This window comes from Aegilops tauschii, chromosome 1 (assembly GCF_002575655.3).
Source record: "Aegilops tauschii subsp. strangulata cultivar AL8/78 chromosome 1, Aet v6.0, whole genome shotgun sequence".
Classification (NCBI taxonomy): Eukaryota; Viridiplantae; Streptophyta; class Magnoliopsida; order Poales; family Poaceae; genus Aegilops; species Aegilops tauschii.
In genome coordinates this window covers 254,835,604-254,859,975 of record NC_053035.3, presented here as the reverse complement: position 1 = coordinate 254,859,975, position 24,372 = coordinate 254,835,604, and positions in this window count along the sequence as shown.

The window sequence follows — 24,372 nt, the reverse complement described above, 5'->3', positions numbered from 1 at the left end:
GGGCAAGGGCCATCCCTGCACCCTCAATGCACACCGACCGCTTCACAGCGTCGATACGTGGCACCGCATCAACAAGCCGCTGCACCAAGCCGAAATAGCTATTCCGAACAGGCTCGGTCGGCCACAACCGGATTATGACGTTCTTCATGGCAGCACCGGATATCCTACGAAGCTCGGCCCATTGGGACATCTATTCATTCAGCAACAGAGGGCGTTTTCATGCGCCAAATTGTGACCAGAAAAGCTTCTCCGTTGCATACCCCACTCGCGCTTCGTAAAACTGCGCCGCATCGGAAGAACTCTTCGGCAAGTCTAAAAACTCGTCCGAAGAACTCCACACTTGGTTAAGCTGAGCATAGTTCGGATCGCTGAACTTAGTCTGTAACAAAAGGGCTTACTAGCCGCAATCTCCCCAGCTTGCTGGATCTCCTCACGGGCTGCTCTGGATTCAGACCGCGCTTCTCTCGCCTCTTGCAAGGCCTTGTCAAGTTCAGCCGTTTTGGCTTCATTCTCCTTCTCAAGAAGTTCACAGCGGCTAGTAGCATTTTTAGTTCGAGCTCCATCGTGGATATTTTCTCCTCGTCTTGGCGCCGAGCAGCTTGTTCGGCTTCTAACTCAGCCGATGCCTTTTCGGTAGCCGCATTACTAAACCGGGCCTGCTCCTTGGCCCGGGCCAGCTCCGCCCGAAGAATCTCAACTGCGGCAGCACCATCTGCAGTCATGCATGTCCAATATACATTTTTTAGCTTCAGGCTTACATCATAAGCACATCTGTGTAATGCAGGCTCGAAAAACATACCTTGCGATTCGTCAAGACGCTTGTTGATCAATGCATTGTCATCCCCTGCCATATCAAGCTTTCGCTGGAGTTCGGCTACCTCTGTAGTCCGGGTAGTCGCCAGGGGAACGGCCTGTATTTCAATTACATCAGATTATTACCTGAGCATATCTTTTCGATCCTCCGATCGCCTCCTTTGAGAAGGCAATCCGAGTCTCAGGGGCTATTATCTATACATAGGCGCATTCTGCGAATAAAGTACAACTGGAAAAGTAACATCACAAACCTCGAAGCCTCTTAGCAGGCTCGTGAAGGCTTCATTCAATCCGCTCTTTGCAGACAGAACCCGCTCGACCACTGTACCCATCAAGGCACGGTGTTCCTCTGAGACGGACGCTTGTCGTAGCATGTCCGTCAACATGTCCGGCGCTCCCGAATCTTTGGAAGCCGCCGCAGGAGTACAGCCTTCCTTTGAAGGAATTTGTTTACTCGTCTCCAGAATCATCTCCGGTAGTACACCGGATAGTCCGGTGCCGTCATTCTTGACCCCCGAACCTTGGGCGACAGAGGCACCACCTTCGGGTAATGCCTTCCCCGTCCCCCGCACTGCTTGTCGGTCGGGAGAAACCCTCCGGGACGACACCTCAAAGTCGTCCGCCTATTGGGCGAGGAGGCCAGAGAAGGCGTATTACTCTCCATCATCTCCGGAAGAAGATCTCCCGAGGAAGAGGATGGTTGAGGAACACTGGGCGTCAAACTACAAGGATTTACATATATTAGATGATACTTCGGTAAAAGGAAAGGAGTGGGGTATGTTTAGAGCACCCTGCTTCACTTACGGTTCGACCGGAGGCTTGTCCTCATCCTGGATTTTTACGGCGACGTCGCTCGCCAGGTCCGAGCCGCCCGACGATGGCATTCTGCCTCTCTTGGGAGACTTCCCCTCCCGATTTTCGGAGGCGGCCCTCTTCTTGCCATGGGAAGATGGAATGTTTGCTTCTCCCGCACCTTTGCCTTCGAGCGAAGGATTTTCAGTTTCCCCGAACAAGGTGTCCAGTCTATCCCCGGGACAGAGGTCACCTCTAGTCTACCTGTTCGGGCCCTCCTTTGTAGGCACCTCGTATGGTGTCGGGGCCAGCATCCTTGTCAGCACGGCGTCCGCTGAGTCTTCGGGAAGGGGGGCCGGACACCTGATTCGTTGCACTTTCTTTATCCAGCCCTGGAAAGGGATGGTTTGATCAGTATCTTATTACGGGATGCTTGACTAAAAGGTGTTCGGGAATGGAATACTTACTAAGGTGTCCGGATGGTTACAGTCAAGGCCGATATCTTCGGTGGTGTTCGGCCATTGCTTTCGTTTCCTGAAAAACAATCTCCACATTCCATCGTGTGTAGCACCGAAGAAGTGCTGAAGAGTCCGTGTCCCTTGTGGATTAAACTCCCACATACAGAGAGGCCGTCGCTGGCACGGCAGGGTCCGGCGGACTAGCATTACTTGAACAACATTAACAAGATCGATGCCCTTCTCGGCAAGGCTTCGGATGCGACTCTGCAGAGTCCGCACTTCATCAACTGATCCCCAGTCCAACCCCTTATTGATCCATGAAGCAAGCTGAATTGGGGGGCCGGATCGGAATGCGGGCGTAGTTGCCCACTTGGAGCCACGAGGCTCGGTCATATAGAACCACCCCTGTTGCCATAAGTCGAAAGATTCGGCGAACGATCCTTTTAGCCAAACAGTGCTAGGAAGCTTGCTCACTGTGGCACCACCGCACTCTGCCTGCTCCCCCTCTATCACTTGCGGCTTCATGTTGAAGGTCTTGAGCCACAAGCCGAAGTGCGGAGGAGTTCGGAGGAAGGCTTCGCACGTGACGATAAACGCCGAGATGAGAAGAATAGAGTCAGGGGCCAGATCGTGAAAATCATGCCCATAATAAAACATGAGCCCTCGGATGAAGGGGTTAAGCGCGAACCCTAACCTGTGGAGGAAGTGGAACACGAACACGACCCTCTCTCTAGATCTGGGGGTAGGGATAACCTGCCCCTTAGCAGGGAGCCGATGAAGGATTTCTGCGATCAGATACCTCACCGCCTGAAGCTTTGCAATATCTCCTCTATGACACAAGAAGCCACCCACCGGCCTTGACGGTTGGATCTGGACATGATTGGGGCTTGTGGCGACTGAAACCCGGGTGTTGGAACTCGAGGTACCAAGGGTTGAGGAAGAAGCAAGCATGAAAGAAAAAAGACGGGTCTGTACCCCTATATAAAGACCGTGAATATCGAACGTCTCCTCCTAGGCCTCAAAACTTGCCTATTCCCAAGGAGTTGTACCCAAGTGACTGTTGGGTTACCCACGTCTGGGTTGATAAGAATCCCATAAAAAAGGGGGACACGATCTCCACTTGGATAAGACGTGCCAATAAAACCATGTCTCAAGACGTGGGACGGCGGGCTTGCCAACGGTTCGAAAATAATGACCGGGCAGGCGTGATGTCATGTTACCAAAAAGTTGTCAGCGGATTGGACTCGTGGAATATTATATTCTCTGCAGATGTGCATACAGGTCCAGATACAATCATTACGTCTGAAGACTATCTTGGAGTTCGGAAGGGGGAACCCGCCTTGCAATGCCAAAGACAATCTGCGCGCCGGACTCCTCGTCACTGAAGCCAGGTTCAGGGGCTACTGAGGGGGTCCTGGACTAAGGGGTCCTCGGGCGTCCGGCCTGTTATCCATGGGCCGGACTGATGGGCTGTGAAGACACGAAGGCCGAAGACTGTACCCGTGTCCGGATAGGACTCTCCTTGGCATGGAAGGCAAGCTTGGCGATCAACTATGAAGATTCCTTTCTATGTAACCGACTCTATGTAACCCTAGATCCCCCCGGTGTCTATATAAACCAGAGGGTTTAGTCCGGAAGGCATATATTCATTACCATAGTCATACAGGCTAGAATTCTAGGGTTTAGCCATTACGATCTCATGGTAGATCAACTCTTGTAATACTCATATTCATCAAGATCAATCAAGCAGGAAGTAGGGTATTACCTCCATAGAGAGGGCCCGAACCTGGGTAAACATCGTGTCCCCTGTCTCCTATTACCATCGACCTTAGACGCACAGTTCGGGACCCCCTACCTGAGATCCACCGGTTTTGACACCGACACCCGGCCCCCTTTTATTCCTGCGGCCATTTACCTCCATCTCTCGTCTCACACGTCACAATAAGCACACCCACGAGGACACATACAGAGAGGACATCCAGCGGTTCCAATGGCGCTCCCCGTGGCTCCAATGGCGCTCCCAGCGGCCGACGACGACAACGGCGGGCAGTTCACCACGCATCACGTAGTGGACACCCACGTGAGGGGGAAGGCCCTCTCAGTGGTGTACACGGACGATCCGGTCTCGGTGGAGAGATCCATCCAAACTATGGAGCCTTTCCTTGCCGAGGACAAGTACCGAGTGGTCGGCATCGACCTGGAGTACACCATCGGCCGTGCCGGGCACGATCAGAAGGTTGCCGTTGCCCAGTTGTGCGTGCGACATGACGTCCTCGTCTACCACTTCCACCTTGCCACAAGGCCTTGCGAGCGTTTCTCCAGGTTTGTCAAGAGCTCCGACTACAGTTTCGCTACGGTGGACACCACCAACGATCTAAAAGCGCTCAAGGTTTCGGACTTGAAATGCCAGAATCTTGTCAACATCCAGCACCACTACAAGGTCTAGGGCACCGACAAAAGCATACTGAACTCCCTCGCTGACCGCGCCTCGGCCATCATTGACCCCTACTACTTAAAGATGAAGCAAGAGAGCAATAAGGACAAGAACGCCTGGCACAGTGTGTGTCATAAGAGAATGGATGAACAACATGTCAAGTACGTGGCCATGGACGCGTACACTAGTTACGAGATGTACAGGTGGATCATTGACATGAGGAACTGTCTTCTTCCTGACCCAGACGAGGGATCGAGCCACATAGCAGTGGCGGGGGCGTCACAAGAAGTAGATGACTAGACGATCGTTTCTCCTAATTTAGAATGCATGCAATTGTTTATTGAGGTGTGTGCGAATGTTCTGTATAGTCACTTATGTAATTGGATGTTTATTTCAGTTATATATATATACATGTTATTCTATTGTAGACAGAGCAATTCACACGGCTTATTAGCAGCAATCGTTCGTGTTATTATTGGTCTTCGCACACATTTCAGATTACAGGCCTGTTTGCCGCGTATCACACACATCTTGTTCAGTTGAACCGTTTCCATTTGTGTTGCCTAATCACACACAGTTCATCCCAGTGAGCCGTATGCAGTATATCGCACACACCTTCATCTGGCTACCCGTTTATTGTGTGCCTCCTCATCACAAACAGTTCATTGAGTTGAACTGTATGCCCTGCATCGCACACGCAACTAAATTCTGAACCGTGTTTGATGCATCTGTCATCGCAAACGTTTTGCACCTTTTTTGACGGTTTTTTACACCATCATTTGCGATTATAGCATCGCACACAGTTTGGTCGAAGGGTCTCTGATTGTAGTGTCGCGTTTGGACCATCCTGCAGTAGTGTAAGTCTCTTCGAATTATTGGTTTAGTTTGGTATACTAGATTGATCTTTCTTGCAATGGGAGAAGTGCTTAGCTTTGGGTTCAATCTTGCGGTGTCCTTTCCCCGTGACAGTAGGGGCAGCAAGGCACGTATTGTATTGTTGCCATCGAGGATAAAAAGATGGGGTTTATATCATATTGCTTGAGTTTATCCCTCTACATCATGTCATCTTGCTTAATGCGTTACTCTGTTCTTATGAACTTAATACTCTAGATGCATGCTGGATAGCGGTCGATGTGTGGAGTAATTATAGTAGATGCAGAATCGTTTCGGTCTACTTGACACGGACGTGATGCCTATATTCATGATCATTACCTAGATATTCTCATAACTATGCGCTCTTCTATCAATTTCTCGGCAGTAGTTTGTTCACCGACCGTATTATATGCTTTCATTGGAGAAGCCACTAGTGAAACCTATGGCCCCGGGTTCTATTTTACATCATATTAGTTTCCTGTCAACTTGCCAATTTCTTTCGCCGTTTATTTTGCAATCTTTACTTTCCAATTTATACAACAAAAATACCAAAAATATTTATCTTACTATCTTTATTAAATCTCACTTTTGCGAGTGACCATGAAGGGATTGACAACCCCTTTATCGTGTTGGTTGCAAGGTTCTTGATTGTTTGTGCAGGTACTAGGTGACTTGTGTGTAATCTCCTACTGGATTGATACCTTGGTTCTCAAAAACTGAGGGAAATACTTATGCTACTTTGTTCCATCACCCTTTCCTCTTCAAGGGAAAACCAACGCATGCTCAAGAGGTAGCAGCAATCTATGCTTCACAGTAGTATATATTTTGTATATCGAAGTCCTAGATAGGATAGTAGAGTAGGCACAGATCCTCCACAAAAGGCAAAATGTATATGAAAAAAAGATCGATTGAACTTTCCAACAGACTCATTCCATGAGTAAACGATTGAATGGGATTCACTTGGGCAACGAAATCAAGTCCTGGTCCCCTTTTCTCTCTTATTGAATTAACTAATTCATTTCCTTTTTAGTTTTGGATTTATTATTTGATTTGGCATTATTCAAGAATAAAAAAATAAAAATTTCAACAAATTCCTTTTTTAATTATGTGATAATTATGAGAACCAATCCTACTACTTCTCCTCCCGAGGTTTCCACAATTGAAGAAAAAAGTACAGGTCGTATCGATCAAATTATTGGACCCATGCTGGATGTCACTTTTCCCCCAGATAAGTTACCTTATATTTATAACGCTTTGGTAGTCCAGAGTAGAGACATTGCTGATAAGAAAATTAATGTGACTTGTGAGGTACAACTATTATTAGGAAATAATCGAGTTAGAGCTGTAGCTATGAGTGCTACGAACGAGTTGATGAGAGGAATGGAAGTGATTGACATGGGAGCTCCTCTCAGTGTTCCGGTCGGTGGAGCTACGCTCGGACGAATTTTCAATGTTCTTGGGGAGCTGTTGACAATTTGGGTCCTATAGATAGTAGTGCAATGTTCCCTATTCATAGATCTGCGCCTGCCTTTATCGAGTTAGATATGAAATTATCCATCTTTGAAACAGGTATTAAGGTCGTCGATCTTTTAGCTCCTTATCGACGTGGAGGAAAAATAGGACTATTTGGGGGGGGGGCTGGAGTAGGTAAAACAATACTGATCATGGAATTAATCAATAACATTGCTAAAGCTCAAGGGGGCGTATCCGTATTCGGTGGAGTAGGGGAACAGACTCGTGAAGGAAATGATCTTTATATGGAAATGAAGGAATCCGGAGTATTGCAAAAAATATTGAGGAATCAAAGATAGCTCTAGTCTATGGCAAATTGAATGAACCACTGGGAGCTTGTATGTGAGTTGGTTTAACTGCCCTAACTATGGCGGAATATTTCCGAGATGTTAATAAGCAAAACATGCTTTTATTTATCGATGATATCTTTCATTTTGTTCAAGTAGTGTAGCGACCCGACCCAAATGGATAAAATCTCTATGCTTAAGTGTCATCCCTGGATCGGTATGCTGACACACAGAGTACTCGAGGATTTATAACAGAGTTCAATACATGTAAAAAGTAACATAAATACTATTACCTCAGTCGGTATAGCAGAAGTAGCAACAAAGTTGTGGAGTCCCAACAACACCAACGGCAAAGTTGAGTGTAGACATCGTAACCCTAACGTATCACTTACTCGTTGTATGATTCCTGCAACATGTGACGTTGCAGCCATGTAGGTCAGTACATTGAATGTACTGGCAATTTCACACCATAGAATAAAAATGAGAAATGTCTATCTCTATATGCATATTTGGCTGGTGGAGGCTCTAAGTTTAATTTTGCATAAAGCTATTTTTCCCTACAACAAAGGAATAAATTTTATTTTACTACCAAGTTTATGCCATTATTGAGAAGGTTCCTCCAACTCAATCCCAAAATTACCAAATCATTAATAACCCAACAATTTTATTAAATAGAGTGATGAGATCAACCAATAATTCACTTCTAGATACTCAAGTTGTCCATAACCGGGGACACGGCTAATCTTGATTAGTTTGTACACCCTGCAGAGGTTTGCGCACTGTTCCCCACAAGACTCGATCTCCTCCGTTGAATTCCTCGCACTGCCTGATGTTTGAGAACCGGATGAGCGAGACATAGTCTTTCCGAAGAGGTCCCCATAACCGATAGATAGGCCGGTACACCTACAATTCCCCTACATCTGCTAGCCTATCATGGAAAGGTTTCCCACAACTTACTCAACTATGCCAGAGCCCATAATGGCTTGTGACTGCACACGGAAGTTTCTAGGCATGAAATATCATATGATCCCTTTGAGCCTGGGTGGCATTCCATAGGGTAATCACACGGGTACTCCGGGATTCCCTTGGGCAAGCACTGGTTTCTCCAGGTGCCTGGGCAAGCCATTGGTTTCTTCACGGTGCCCCAACCATTCCACCCAGATGTGTGTTGATGTTGCCACCTTAAGTTACCCTTAATTATTATCTCTTGCAACTTGCATCACCGGTACAACGACGTCCTAAACAAACGGTTTAAAACCCCTTTTTGCGACTGCATTTGGAACCGTCGCCAAGTGAGTGTGGGCGATAGGGGGGTCCCTCCCACACGACCCAAAAATCATTGGGGATAGGCCCTCGTGGGACCCAGGCTAGGGCCGTGTGCGACCGTGCGAGGCATGGAAACCCAATCATTTCCGTAGGTATGTACATCCCACACGGTGAATCCCAGAAATCATTTCTATAGGTATGTACATCCCACACGATGAATCCTAGAAATCATTTCCGTAGGTATGTACATCCCACACGGTGAATCCCAGAAAATATTCCCGTAGGTATGTACATCCCACACGGTGAATCCCGGAAATCATTTCCGTAGGTATGTACATCCCACACGGTGAATCCCAGAAAATCATTTCCGTAGGTATGTACATCCCACACAGTTCTTTATGTGGAAACGTTTGTGCAAGGTGGCCTAACGCAAACAGTTCACTGCCGGAAGCCGTGTGTTACCAAATTGTAAGAAACCTAAATATTAGAATGATTCCTGCAACTGCACAATAATGTGCTATTAGCCAAAGGACCCTGCTTGAACAAACCTCGATGGTAAACTGCAGTGTCTGCCATTGTTTCCCTGCAACACACATAAGGAAAATCTTGATCAGGTTAACTGAGAGTTGCCATACTATCAGTAGAATATGTATTGAGTATAGCCAAATTTGATTGGTGTCACATGCATAACAATACAAAGTTGTACCCACAGCAAATGAAAATCAAATTGCAGAACTGAACCAAACAGTTAAATGGACAGCAGACCAAATGAACCAAAATAGTTAACTGAGCATGACATTGCAGAATAGAAACATGTACTAGAAGATAAGACAGTTCACAAAACAAAGAATGCTTGAGAACAGTACTACGAAATGTAGCAATTGTTGGACCAAAGTGTTAATTGAACATTACATTTCAGAGGACCAAACTGTTAACTAAACATCATATTGCATATTAACATTACAGAGGACAAAAATCACTAGAAGGCACTGGTCGTGGCCTCGAGAAAACATCACGAACTGTATTTTAAAGTAGACAACCGTGCGGCAGTGTCGACAGTGGCCTCGAAGACGAGGTGCTCCTCCAAGATCTGGCGGTCCACACGCATGTCAGCCATAGCGACCTCGTTCACGCATGCGGCTGCATGCTACTCAGCTCCACGTTATACTCCGTGTGAAATGGCTGTGGGCGGCGCTTAATTGGAGGAGGGGGCAGTGATTTTGGTGGAAGGTATCGCTCCGTCAGTCGGGGCATGTGGGATGGGCAAGGAGGAGGTTGGTGTGGGTGGTGTGTGGATTACCTGACCTTGTCAATGAGGCCGCGCAGCAAGAAGAAGGATCGGCGGCGAGGAGGCCACACAGCAAGAAGAAGGGTCGCCGGCGAGGAGGCGGCGATGCAAGAAGAAGGGTCGCCAGCGAGCAGGCGGCGCTGCAAGAAGAAGGGTCGCCGGCGAGGAGGCTGAGCTGCCAGTAAGCAGCAGTGAAGGTCTGAACTTGGAAAGCAAGGAGGAACAGTGGAAATGTGGCTTTTGGTAGGAGGGAGGGGGCGGGGAGATAGATATTTCCGTGGTGGCAAATTTTTTCCGCTTGGTGACGCGAGAAACTGGCGCGCAAGTGTGGTTCAAGCGGGGGCGGTGGACTATAGACGATGAAGCTTCCTGCGTAAGCCAGACAGGACGGTGCGCCAAGATATTTTATATCGCATCCCACACGATTCTTTCTAGTAAACTGTTTGTGGTATACCTGATTTTTTCATTATGTTTTGAAATCACATGTGTGTCTTTGGGTGAAATTATAGGTCCCATGCAAGAAATGGGAATAAAATTCAAACATCTGGGTGTCGTGGCTCGGCCGGAATGATTGAGAAACTTGGTTTTTCAATTCCTGTAAATCCAAAACACAATTGAAAATCATGAAACTTGGCATGGTGTCATGACATGGCACCAACATGCTGCAGTAATTTTTTTGGCCAAATTGGGACAATCTTTGGTGTAAGCTTCTTGCAAACCGGAGCTTCCCTCAAGAAGGCTCCTAGTTCCGAGAGGGAACGTGTCACCTCCGTGTGCGAAATGACATACATTTTTTTAGAAAAGGAGGATGACCCCCGGCCTGTGCATCTGGGGGATGCATGCGGCCACTTTATTGATTATTCTCGAGAACCTTACAAAGTATTACAACAATATGCCTGAATCCGCCATCTTGGGAACATATGCCACTACTCCTATCCAAACGATGAAAGTGGTGCTAGCTGGGCCAAATACCCAGACCACTCACCTAAGCCTATCATCAAAAGCCGGAAGCCCCAGCCAAGCCACATACCGGGTCTGGGGCACAGACCGGTCTGACGCACTCACATGTGTCGTCGCCGCCATCTTCCACAGGTCCGTCTTCAGAGCAGATATTGAAGCTTCTACCTTGTCAGGCCACTCTGCCATCAACGCCACCATGACGCCAGACAGCTACCTCCTCCTGCGCGAGTCCATCTCCGCGCATCGGGCACCAAGTCTCCACTGCACCACACCGCCGAGACCTGACGCCATCAATGTTTAAGATGAAGCACCGCTCCACCAAAGAAGCCGCCCACTGGTCCCTCGATCCCGTGAACACCTCCAAGATTGACGCCCCCAAGAGGAAATGACACAATATAGCGCCGCCGTCATCCGATCTACTGATTTAGGGTTTCCCCCGGAGATAGCAGATAGTGGCCTTGAACTTCTCCTCGGTGATGCCTTCAAGAAGGGAACGCCGCATAACAGCGCCGTCACCGCCGGCCTTGGCAGCTAGCCAAAGGCAGGCTTTCACCCAGATCTGTTCGAAGAGCCTCCATCAAGCATCGCGTGCATGGATCGCTAGCATCGGGCCGTGGTGCCTTGCCAGATCCATTGCAGATCAGCACCGCCACCACATGCCTGCTGTCCACCTCGCGCCGCTCGAAGAAGACACCACCCGGAGCGCCGGATTGCCGCTGCCACGAGCACGCCATGCCTACCGGAGCTCGTCAGGCCGACCCCCTCCTGCTCCCAAGGACGCGCTCGTCCAAGGAACGGAGAGTACTGCCGTGCAGGTCGCCATGCGCCATCGCAGGCAGCAGTACATCACCTAGCGGGAATGGCCGACCCCTCCGCCATCACCTACAACCCCCCGCCGAGAAACGCCACCACGCCGCCGGACGCCATGGGCCGCGCACGCCCGGGCCACCGGCGGTTCCCACCGAGATCCGCCGCCCCCGTCCCAACAGGAGCCGCGAGGAGTCGCCCCCCGCCCCCGTCAGCCTCACGAGCTTCGCCCGGCGGCTTCCTCCGGCGGCGGCGCGGGGCTGGGGGCGATTGGCCGGCAGCGCGCTAGGGTTAGGGAGGCGCCCCCGAGTCGACCTAGGTGAGAGCGACGCGGGGGGGGGGGGGGTACATTGATTGGTTTGTTCCTCTTCAAAAAGGGGGAGGATTTTACTTCCCCGACCTCTGCACCAACTAAGGATGCATATAGCCATTAAGCATGAGTACCAGGATTTTTATCTTGGTTAATGACCAAGCCTGGTCCTCTAGATAAATTGCACGAGTACCAGGAAAGCCTGGTCCTCAAGAATAAATAGGAATCTAATTCGCCTCCTGTCAGGACCGGATTTTTGGGATATTAATTTCCCAGAAAGCGGCCTTTGTGCTCACCAGCCCCAGGATTACTATTAGCTGATGAGGCACCAACTTGATACAAGAATTCCAAGCAAAGTACAAAATATACAGTACAAGACCATTGTGGCCTATGTGTACAACACTTGGTTTCTAGTGGTTGATGGCGGAAGCGGTCTACGGTACATCTGCGTCTATGGGACATCCATTTCCCACAAGAACTGCTGACTAGGATAACTCCTATCTTCGCGAGGCTGCTATCACCTTCACATGGGTTCCGGGGCTGTCGTCGTAACGCTCTTCTCCATGCAAGGAATCTGGCCAAGACAATAGCCAGGGACAAGCCAGTGAGTACGTTTGAATGTACTCGCAAACATTATGAACACGGGTATAATATAACAAGGGATAATCGTGCTCTGAAAAATTCTATGACCACAACGGCTGTCACGAAATAAACGAAATCCATGATGCTCGCAAGCAGGTAAAATATGAATATACAATACGGAAGTAGAAAATAGACTGCACTGATCAAGTGTCTGAAGCGACGCCTCAAAAAGGATAATAAGATAAGTCATGCCTCAGTCGGGCGTCTGAGCGACACCACATAAAGGGCTTATGAATAATAAATAAATGACAACCATGCCGCAGTCGGGCGTCTGAGCGACGCCACATAAAGGGCTTATAAATAATAAAGAAATGACAAACATGCCGCAGTCGGGCGTCTGAGCGACGCCACATAAAGGGCTTATATAAGAATAATCACAGTGAATATCCAGGAGGTAGAACCGTCCCAGGGATACTCAATAAATCAAATAATGTAACTGGTTAGTCCATAATAATAATAAACATAATCCTCATATGTCACAGGTCATAAACAATTTCTAGTTTTGCCGTTTCTCCATCCGAAGACCGTCACTAGACCCATCTCAGACCGAGGTCCTTACCCATGAACATGGCTATCCGAATAGGTATAACCTCTGCAGAGGGTGTACTCTTTACCCACGAGTAACGGATTTATTTAGTCCATCGGGACAAATTCCGCCTACGGCCTTTTAATTGAAAACACGCCTGACCTGCACACACCAGCTTAACTTACCGGTGTCTGGAATCACCCACGACACCTGTCAAGCAAAACTCTAAGTGGAGAGGCTACAACCTCGACGTAGCATGGGATCAAATTTATACCGCGCGCTCTAAGGGGTGCCCCCCTCTCGGTCCCAACCGGAAACACCCATGCCCCCGGACCAGGTGGCATGCCTACCGGATGCATCCGGTATCTTCCACCATGGCCTCTCTGTACGGTGTGTGCCTTGGTAAGGGGTTGACAACTTACTGAACCGTACCCTACCTGCGGCAGGGACAAGTGGTAGTACAAAACAAGTAGGGGAAGTTACTAATCAAGACTCGACCTACGGCCGACTCAGGAGGTCCATGTATTCTCCGAATGATTAGCATGACAAAAATATTCCCATTGACAGACAGAAACACCGCTCGTCAAACCTCATCATGCCATACCGGACACACTCGTCCCGACGAGGGACTAGGGACAAGCTCGTGTCTACCCAAGACCACGACTTTTCCCGGCTTCCTGCCGGTATGCATGAAAAGCTCGCGAGGATGATCATTATCACCAGCATATCCATTCTTAACAGTAAAGCATCTTCAATATGCACTCATGTGTGTGACTTTATCATTACAAAAAAATAACGTATGCTCCAAGCCAAGTGGTGTTGTAACCGTATCAAACACCTCACGAAAATATTATGCCAGAGTTCAGAATGCTTGCCTTCAAGCGTATGCAAGGGGGGTGCACTTTTTGAAAGCTTTCTTCTCTCTCCATTTCCTATTTTGAAAAATATTCAAATAACAAATATTTGAAAAACAGTACAAAAAGTTGTCCCAAATATTTTTGAAATAAATCTTAAAATAAACTAGATGAAATTTGAGAGAGGTAGGAAAAAAAATCAACTCATTTGGAGTTTTATTTTTAAAGATATAGCCAGTCAAAGTTTGGGCAAAGTTCTGTTTTAAAATAAAATAGAAAAAGAAAACGTTTTGATACAGAATACGCTTTCGGGGTAGTGGACACATACTTCGGGGATATACGCTTCCACTTCAACATGCAGTGGCGGGGCTGGGTCACTGACAGTGGGTCCAGGGGGCCCACTGGTCAGGTTTGACTATTCCCCCCTCTCCCTCCTCTTCTCTGCCCGAACGGGAGCGGGACTCCGGCGATCACCGTCGACGAATGGCGCCTCCCCGCGGGGTCCTGAGGGCGGGGATGGATCCGCCAGACCGGGGCGGTCCTCCCGGTGGTCGTTGGGTCGACGGCGGTGGAAGGAGTCACCGGCGGAGAGCTCCTCGGCGGAGGGGGCTTCGGGCATGATTGGGGGTTTGGGCTGTGGTGGCTCTCGATCAAAGCTGAGGCACTTGGCAGCTCCGCAAGAACAAGGGGAAGCGGGTGGTGGTGTTGGATGGGTGGGGGATTGTCTGGTTGCGACGAACATCACCGGAAGACAGCGGCGGCCGAACCGGCCGGAGGTGGGGGAGATGGCCTCTTCCGGTCAATCCATGGCTAGGGGAGCTCTAGGGGGGAGGCCTGAGATCGCCTGAGCGCTCGGAGGGGCTCAGGGCCTCCTTTTATAGGTGTTCGAGGCTGGTCCCGCGGCGGCCGTGGATAAGGATGCCGGCGACCGCCGTGCTGTAGCTGCAGGGCGACGTGGGGGCGACGAGCGCGTGCCGACGGGTTCCAGGATAAGCTCGAGCTGCTCCAGGGGGCAGCTGGCGCGTTGGTGTGGCTTGGGCGGCGCCGTCCGTGGCAGGAGCTCACTGCCGACGCCGGCGTGCCGCCAAAGGCTCTGACGGCGGCGCTGTTGGGCGCCAGGGGTGGCTTGGAGAGTGGGCGAGGGTAGTGCGTGGCTCTGCAGGTGAGCAAGGGCCAGGGGCGGGACGCGGCGAGGGCGGCAGTGCGACGCGGCGGCTCGGTGCGCGCGCGTGCAAAACATGCGCTCTGGGCGCACCCAGAGCACGCACGGGACGTGCTCGACGAAATGCCAGGGCAGCCTAGAGTGCTAGAGGGAGGCTGGCAAATAATAGGACAGGGATAGGGATAGCTAGGATCTTCGTGGACAAGGTTGCTGGGTCAGAGGATCAAGTACACAGTGCAAACTAAAATCCATGTCAAAACTGACTGTGCACACCAAGTGTTCGACAGAATGCTAGGTGCATCTAGGCAACTCTTGGGGTGGCCAAAAACTCCAGGTCAGGGTCTCCCTGGATGTAGGTGATGATGGCAAGATCATTTGGGCAAAACCAGAAACTTGCGAGTGCAAGTTTTGCAAAACTTCAGTTTTGGACAGAAAGAAAAAGGTCTCATTGCATGCACTTAAAATCCTCCAATGGGTCCACTCTCCTGGACTTAAGGGTTTTGTAGGGAGGGCTATAGGCAGGAAAAAGCTCAGGGGTACTAGAGCAAAATAAAATAGGGTTGCAGTACAAAACACAAAACTGGACCAGGATGAAAAAGAGGTTGATTCACTCAAATTTTTCAAAGAACATCACTGGGTTTTAGTATAAAGTTGAATTATATGCATCTGCTGACATCCCCAAACACTTGGAAGAATTTTTAAAGGAATATTTAACTGGGTTGTAGTGCAAAAATACCTACTGGACCAGATCTGAAAAGTTGATGTAGGGCTCAAAATCTCCAATAACCAAAAGATGTTTTTGCATAGAAGTGACGGGGAAACATCACATGACATGCCCAAATTTTGGTGAAATTTTTAAATGCATTAATCAAATGGTTGCAGTGCAACAGAGACTCCAAGTTCATGAAAAATCATTTTAAAAGAATAAAGCTCTGGGAAAAGCAAATCTTGCAATTAAGTCCACTGATAAAGAATTGTTCCATAGAGAGAGTATACAAGTCCAATAATACTTTTGGAAAGCTTCCAGTTGAGGTAAAAACCCATAATATCAAAAGGGTAAATCTAGACAAATGGAAAAGTTCAATTTCCTGGCAAAACTTTAATTAATAAAACAAGGTCAAAATTTTGGGGTGTCACACCTCCGTGAGGATTCGAACTCAGATGTTGGGTTTGTGCATCCACTCCCCCAACCAGTTGAGCTAGGCTCCTTCTCCCGCCTTAATTTTTTACACAAGCAGATTAGACTAAATAGAAGCATCGTGCTAAATATTGGAATTATTTTGGGCTGGTTTCACCTTTTTATACATTAATTGAGTTTCTGGGCATTTAATGTGCATAATTCAAATTTGAACTACAAGCACAGGCTCCAGTGCACCAAAGTTGTTTGAAAAATGACATGTGTGTCCTTGTGTGAATTTCTGTGTCCCATGCAAGAGATGGGAGTGAAATTCAAACATCTAGGCGTCGTGGCTCGACCGGAAAGATTGAGAAACTTGCTTTTTTAATTCCTCTAATTCCAAAACATGGCTGAAAATCATGAAACTTGGCATGGTCTCATGACATGGCACCAACATGCTGCGGTAATTTTTTTGGCCGAATTGGGACAAGCTTTGGTGTAGGCTTATTGCAAACCGGAGCTTCCCTCAAGAACGCTCGTGGTTCCGGGAGGGAACGTGTCACTTCCGTGTGCGAAACGACATACGTACACTGCCTTGTCCCGCCTTAATTTTTTTACACAGAGAGATTAGACCAAATAGAAGTACCATGCTAAATTTTGGAATTATTCCGTGTTCGTTTGGCCTTTTTATACATTGATTGAGTTTCCGGGTATTTAATGTGCATAATTCAAATTTGAACTACAAGCACAGGCTCTAGTGCACCAAAGTTGTTTGAAAAATCACATGTGTGTCCTTGGGTGAATTTCTAGGTCCCATGCAAGAGGTGGGAGTGAAATTGAAACATCTGGGCGTCGTGGCACGACCGGAAAGATTGAGAAACTTGGTTTTTTAATTCCTGTCATTCCAAAACACGCCTGAAAATCATGAAACTTGGCATGGTCTCGTGACATGGCACCAACATGCTGCGGTAATTTTTTGGCCGAATTGGGACAAGATTTGGTGTAGGCTTCTAGCAAACCAGAGCTTCCCTCAAGAACGCTCCTGGTTCCGAGAGGGAACGTGTCACCTCCGTGTGCGAAACGACATACGTACACTGCCTTGTCCCGCCTTAATTTTTTCACACAGCCAGATTACACCGAATAGAAGTACTGTGATAAATTTTGGAATTATTCCGTGTTTGTTTCGCCTTTTTTTATACATTAATTGAGTTTCTGGGAATTTAATGTGCATAATTCAATTTTGAACTACAAGCACAAGCTCTAGTGCACCAAAGTTGTTTGAAAAATCACATGTGTGTCCTTGGGTGAATTTCTAGGGCCCATGCAAGAGATGGGAGTGAAATTCAAACATTTGGGCGTCGTCGCATGGCCGAAAAGATTGAGAAACTTGGTTTTTTAATTCCTGTAATTCCAAAACACGGCTGAAAATCATGAAACTTGGCATGGTCTCATGACATGGCACCAACATGCTGCGGTAATTTTTTTGGCCGAATTGGCACAAGCTTTGGTGTAGGCTTCTTGCAAATCGGAGTTTCATTCAAGAAGGCTCATGGTTTCCGAGAGGGAACATGTCACCTCCGTGTGCGAAACGACATACGTACAATGCCTTCTCCTGCCTTAATTTTTTTACACAGCCAGATTACACCAAATAGAAGTACCGTCCTAAATTTTGGAATTATTCCGGGCTCGTTTCGCCTTTTTTATACATTAATTGTGTTTATGGGCATTTAATGTGCATAATTCAAATTTGAACTACAAGCACAGGCTCCAGTGCACCAAAGTTGTTTGAAAAATCACATGTGTATCCTTGGGTGAATTTCTAGGTCCCATGCAAGAGATTGGAGTGAAATTCAAACATCTGGGCATCGTGGCTCGGCCAGAAAGATTGAGAAACTTGGTTTTTTAATTCCTATACTTCCAAAACATGCCTGAAAATCATGAAACTTGGCATGGTGTCATGACATGGCACAAACATGCTGCGGTAATTTTTTGGCCGAATTGGGACAAGCTTTGGTGTAAGCTTCTTGCAAACTGGAGCTTCTCTCAAGAAGGCTCGTGGTTCCGAGAGGTAACGTGTCACCTCCGTGTGCGAAACGATATACGTACACTACCTTCTCCCGCCTTAATTTTTTTACACAGCTAGATTAGACCAAATAGAAGTACCATCCTAAATTTTGGAATTATTCCGGGCTCGTTTCGCCTTTTTATACATTAATTGAGTTTCTGGGCATTTAATGTGCATAATTCAAATTTGAACTAGAAGCACATGCTCCGGTGCACCAAAGTTGTTTGAAAAATCACATGTGTGTCCTTGGGTGAATTTCTAGGTCCCATGCAAGAGATGGGTGTGAAATTCAAACATCTGGGTGTCGTGGCTCGGCCGGAAAGATTGAGAAACTTTGTTTTTTAATTCCTGTAATTCCAAAACACGGGTGAAAATCATGAAACTTGGCATGGTCTCATGACATGGCACTAACATGCTGTGGTAATTTTTCTGTTCGATTTGCGAAGGCCCACACATTAACAATCAACAAAGTCATTTTGGAACAAGTGTTGTCACATTACAAATCGGAAACACATGTATTATTGAAACCGTGGGCGTTCGACTTACCAATTACGTGCGGCCACACGTCCCCTTTTTTTATTGGCTAGGAGGTGCCGTGCGGGGTAGCTATTTGAGTACGGGAGGCGTGCGATCAGACCCCTTCGCGTGCTCATCGGGAGGAGAGCCCTTTGACCGCTACCCGCCGCGCACGTCCCTCCCAACGTCTCCATTAATGGCGCCCGAGCACCTGTTCTATGGCGTGGCTATATGTCTCATCGGACTGAGATTTAAGAGAGAAAAATGAAAATCTGAAAAGAAAGTTTTGCACGGATCTTGATGTAAGATCCGACGGACCTATATAGCATCGACTGCGACTTATAGCAACCATGATGAATATAGGGACGATGACAGTGGATAATAATTGTCTTACATCTTTAGAAACATAATGAAAAAGCCACATGCGGCAACGCCCGAAATACACAAGGGCAAAAGAAGAAGGAAGACAACGATCTGGCTCGCTGATCTCTACTTTCTTGATGCGTTACTGTAGGCCGCTGGAACTAGTCTCCGCAGCGAGCGGCGTCGAGCTCTTTCTTGTCCTCAAGATGTTGCTTGAGAGCATCCACGGATTCCTCCACCAGCCTTCTGCGCCCAATGCGCAGCTTGTTATTCTGGTCTATAAGTTTCTCGATGATGACACCGGTCCTCTTCAACAAGGCAGTTGTCTGCTCCTGCCGCTCCGCACTTCCGACGATCTTCGCCCTCAGCAGGTCGCGCTCGGCCCGGAGCTCCGCATTGCTCTCATTTAGTTGCCGGATGACGTCGGTAGACTGTTCAAACGAGGCTTTCAGGTCATCCTGCAACCTCTCCCACCTGGAGATCTGATCCATCTGCATAAGGACAAGGGCACGCAGGCGCTTGTAAGAGTCCTCGCCTTCCCGCGAGGCATTTTCCCAGGCCGCCGCAGCGCGGGAGGACATCTCTGCTGCATTCACGACGCGGCGGGACATCTCTTCTGCTTCCGCGGCGCGGCAGGACCAGTCTGCTGCATCGACGACGCCGTGGGTCCTCCGTGCTGCTTCGACAGCGCGGCAGGACCTCTCTGTTGCTACGGCCGTGCGGTGGGACATGTTGGCTACTATCGCGGCGAGGAGGGACATCTCTCGTGCTCCCGCTTCCAGGCTCGCCTATCCCTGGTGGCAATCTCTCGACCCAGAACTCACGCTGGCCATGGCGGATGCAAGGGAACGATGATGAATGACTTGTTTGTTTTTGACTTTTTTGTGGATGAGGAGTTGAGGAGGAATGTGCAGTCATCTTGGAGTAGTAGTATTTATAACCGCGTAGTAATATGCTCCTAAGTGGTAAACCGTTTAGGTTTTGATCGGTGTGAACAGGTTTGCAATTTGGAATGTGACGGGACGCGGCCCCCCTGTTCTTCTAAAAAAATGTGACGGGACGCATGCTCAAACTTTACTGACGGTCATAAGTGCGACACTATTCCCGAAAGGCGTAACATGGGCACGTACGCCTTCTCGGCCGCGTACGTGGCATTTGCACCATAGGGTGCACCGCAATAGGCAATGCCAGCACACGTCTTGTTCCAACAACCGTGCGTGCTCGTTATTACCATCGCGCATGCTTCTTTTAATTAGAATGGGTGTGCCCGTCTAGCGCACACACGTTGATCTATATAACTATTTCAGTTTGTTGTGGCTAATCGCAAACAGTTCATCAATGTGAAGTGTATGCCATCAATCGCAGACACTTTGATCTGACTTACCCATTTCTGTTCTATTGCCTAATCGCAAACAGTTAATCATTCTGAAGCGTATGCCCTCAATCACACACACCTTGATCTGGCTGACCGTTTATTTTGTGTTTCCAAATCACAAACAGTTCATCCGAGTGAACCGCATGCCGTATATCGCACACACCTTGATCTGGCTGACCATTTCTTTTGTGTTGCCTAATCACAAACAGTTCATCCGAGTGAAACGTATGCTGTGTATCGCACACGCCTTCATCTGGCTGCCCGTTTCTTTTGTTCCTCCTCATCGCAAAAAGTTAATTGAACTGAACCGTATGCCCTTCATCGCACACGCAACTAAAATCTGAACCGTGTTTGATGCATCAGTCATCACAAACGTTTTACGCATTTCTGACGGTTTCCATACAGCACCGTTTGCGATTATTGCATCGCACACAGTTTCTCGAAGGGTCTCTGATCATAGTGTCGCATTAGTAGCATCCTACAGTAATGCATGAATCTCGCATACCAATCCCCATCTACGAGCATGGCTAAGCAATATATGACATCACGAAATAATCCCGGGGTGTTTCAAGGATCTTAGGTACCTACCTCATGAACTACATAGCAAAGCCCAATTCCCAATCCTACTCATGCAAATTTGTCAGGGTGAACTAATGCATCGTAAAAACTGGGTATAGAAAGTATGACCAAGGTGTGAACTTGCCTTGTACTGTTGATGACGATTCTTCAAACTCATAAATTCTGGTAGTTCTACTCGTCACACTCCGATCAATCTATCGTAAGCAAGCAATTATTGGCACACATAAGCAATCACTCAAAGATCCAAAAGAAGAAAGAAAATACTTCAGAAAACATCAAAACCATTAAATAAAGCTTCCAGACAGAAATATATTTTTAACAGTCTCAAAATTATGTGATTTTGATCTTAACATAAAGTACATGTCAAGAGCTTCAATTTGCAAAAAGAATCAATTAATTCGCAGTTATAACTGAAACAAGTTTGAATTCAAATCTGTTTGAAACCAAATTTTAACATTTTCAAAAATATTTTTAGTTTGGTTCTCTGGATAGATGAGATCATGATGAAGAATTTGGCATTTGTTTCATTGAATTTGGACAAACGGTTGAAAAGTTGTGAGTGTTTGAAAACTAGGGACTAAACTAAAAAAAACTACAAATAGGTCCGTGGACACGTGACACAAACTATCGGACGAACGTCCGCTACGGAAACCTATTAGATGAAAACGTTCGCTATAGAGGCTTAACTAGCGAACACTCATTAACAAAATGATACCGGTTCAAAAGAGAAAAAAAACAAATCTAATCTAATCCTAACCGTAGAAAGGAGATCGGACGGGCGGGGTAGCTTCGGTGGCATACCGCGGTGGTTGGGTCATCGGCGTCCAAGAAGACGGTGGCGGCGGCTTCAGTGTTGGTCGAGGCAGCTTCTCCGGAGGTCCTCCGGGTAAGTCAAAACCACGGGGAGGTGCGGCGCGACGAGGGGAAGGCAATGGCGGTGTCAGCGCTCAGCTACGGCGTCAGAACGGCGCGGTGCGGGACGACGGAGCTCGGCGGATCTCGCAAACCCCGGCGAGTTCGCGCGGGCGTGGGGAGGGGGGAGGCGAGGGCGGCTCCATTTCGAGGCGAGAACTGGGCCGTAGCCTCGGGTATTTATAGGAGGGAGGCGTGGAGGAGGGGCAACGCGAGGGGAGGTGCCCGGGACAGGCACGGCATCGGCCGACGAAGCGTACGCGCGGAGGAGTCCGGCTCGGCTTGGGGAAGAAGAAGTTGACAGGTGGGGTCCACTTGTCGGTGGCTGGCGAAGTGGCGTCTGCGCGAGGGAGCGAGCGGGCGAGCAAGGCAGAGGCGGTTTGGGCGCTGGCTGCGGCCCGGCGCTGGCGGCGGCCCGGCGCAGGGCTGGGCTGGCCCAGTTCGACGGTTTCTCTTTTTTTTAAACACAGACACAACAAAAGAAACCAAATGAAATAAAAATATAATATAGGCATATTATATATCAAAATTTCCAGAAAAAGATTTTCTAAAACATGAACATATTTTTAGAGGCAAATAAATTCTACCAAAAATTAAATAAAGAAAACAGTGCTACTGGTTCATTTAAAAACCAAATAATTTTTTTAATACCAAAATGATTTCAACCCTATTTTCCGTATATTTTATTTTTGGAGAAAAATAGTTTGAATAAAAACCAAATAACTCCAAATTGAAAGTGGGTTTCAAAATAACTACAAAAGGACTTTCAATTTGATTCTTTGAAACTTCCAACTCTGTTTTAGCATTTGAAGATGTCATTTTATCTTCTCTCATGAAACTCATTGAGTTGCGTAAAGTTTCTGAATTTGGAATCTTTTAAAAACCCTGTCCATTTATTTAAATGGAAGAATTCATATCATCTTCACTCTAGGGTTTTGTGATGAAATGAATTTTAATTCATGTAGATCATAAATGCAAGGTGAAAGTTTGGGAAAGTTATTTCATTCCCTCTCATTCAACTTTCAAAAGTTTCAAATTTCACTCAATTTCACACAACAAATCACACAAGCAATCATTGTCACTTAATTAATATAACATTCCAAAATTTAGAATTTTGGGATGTTACAAACCTACCACCCTTAAAATGAATCTCGCCCTCGAGATTCAGAGAGGCTAGCAAGAAATAGGTTAGGTTCGGGGTTTCCTCGAAATCCATCGATTTCCATGAAGGTTTGGGTGCTACCACCCTTAACAACATGGTTACGGTTCCATCAAAACTCATATACCCCATCCTTTTTGTTGACAGGGTCAGTCCTCTGAGATTCTTGGGAGAATTCTTATTCTAGGCTCTTCCAGTAGTGGCATAATCTTTTCCTAAATTCTTGTGTCCTTTCATCTTGGTAAGGTTCTTTCGAGACTGGGTCTTCTTAGCTGACAGGTCTGGCGCCAATACTAAACAACTATCAATATCTCATGGCGGTCATCAATTTATGGTTTCTCCTGCAGGAAATGGGTCTGGGCTTCATTCTTACCGCATGACCTACGATTGGCAACAACTGCCTTGTACAAGGGAAAATTTTCATACCATTCTAAGGTTCAATTCAAGGTTTTGATATCGTCGCCTCTCTACTATGGGTAAGTCACTCAGATTTACCATCCCATATAGTAGAGGAAAATAATAAGTGTAAGTCAGCATGGTGATCAATCCATTCCGCACCCAAATCATTTCCTTGTATATGGTTTAGTGAATCTCGCATTCTAACACTCGGTGATCCTCACAAGCGTTGCAGAATTTCTCTTGTCGACGAACTAAGTTTGGATAAATCCATGGATTCTGCAAGACAAACAAACATCTATCGTTCCTTCACAACTCTCAGGTTTTGCGTTACTCCTATAAGATCGCCTGTTGATAAAGTCGTAACTTCTTCCAGGTTTTTTTCCCTTCAACATGAGTGTGCTTGCTTCTTGTCAGGTCCTGGAGCATGTGGGTTATGGGCCCACCTCATCACATTTATAACTTTAAATCATCCTGGGGTTACAATTGCTCCATATTACCAACATTATACCTCCTTTATATCCAATAGTACTCCATCACTTAATATTCTTGGGGTATCCCACATATCGAGATAAAACTCATACTTATTCTGTCTGAAGTCCACTCCCTGGAATATCATTATCTTTTCTTGGGGTCAAGTGTCCTCACAGGGTACTACCACCCTTGAATTGCACAAATTCTTCCATAGACCATATTTCTCATATCCTCGAAAATGGTCAAAATCTTTCTTCATAGAGTAACAACTCATAAAATTCAATGTATGAAATCATGACACATGAACTTTATTGATTTCATGAATTTATTACAATCGCTAGCATTTTCATTACATGCCTCTACTCAACACCTCAATAATAAAAGAAATGTTCCCACTACTACTACTATATTTTTTGTTGCAAACTCAACTAT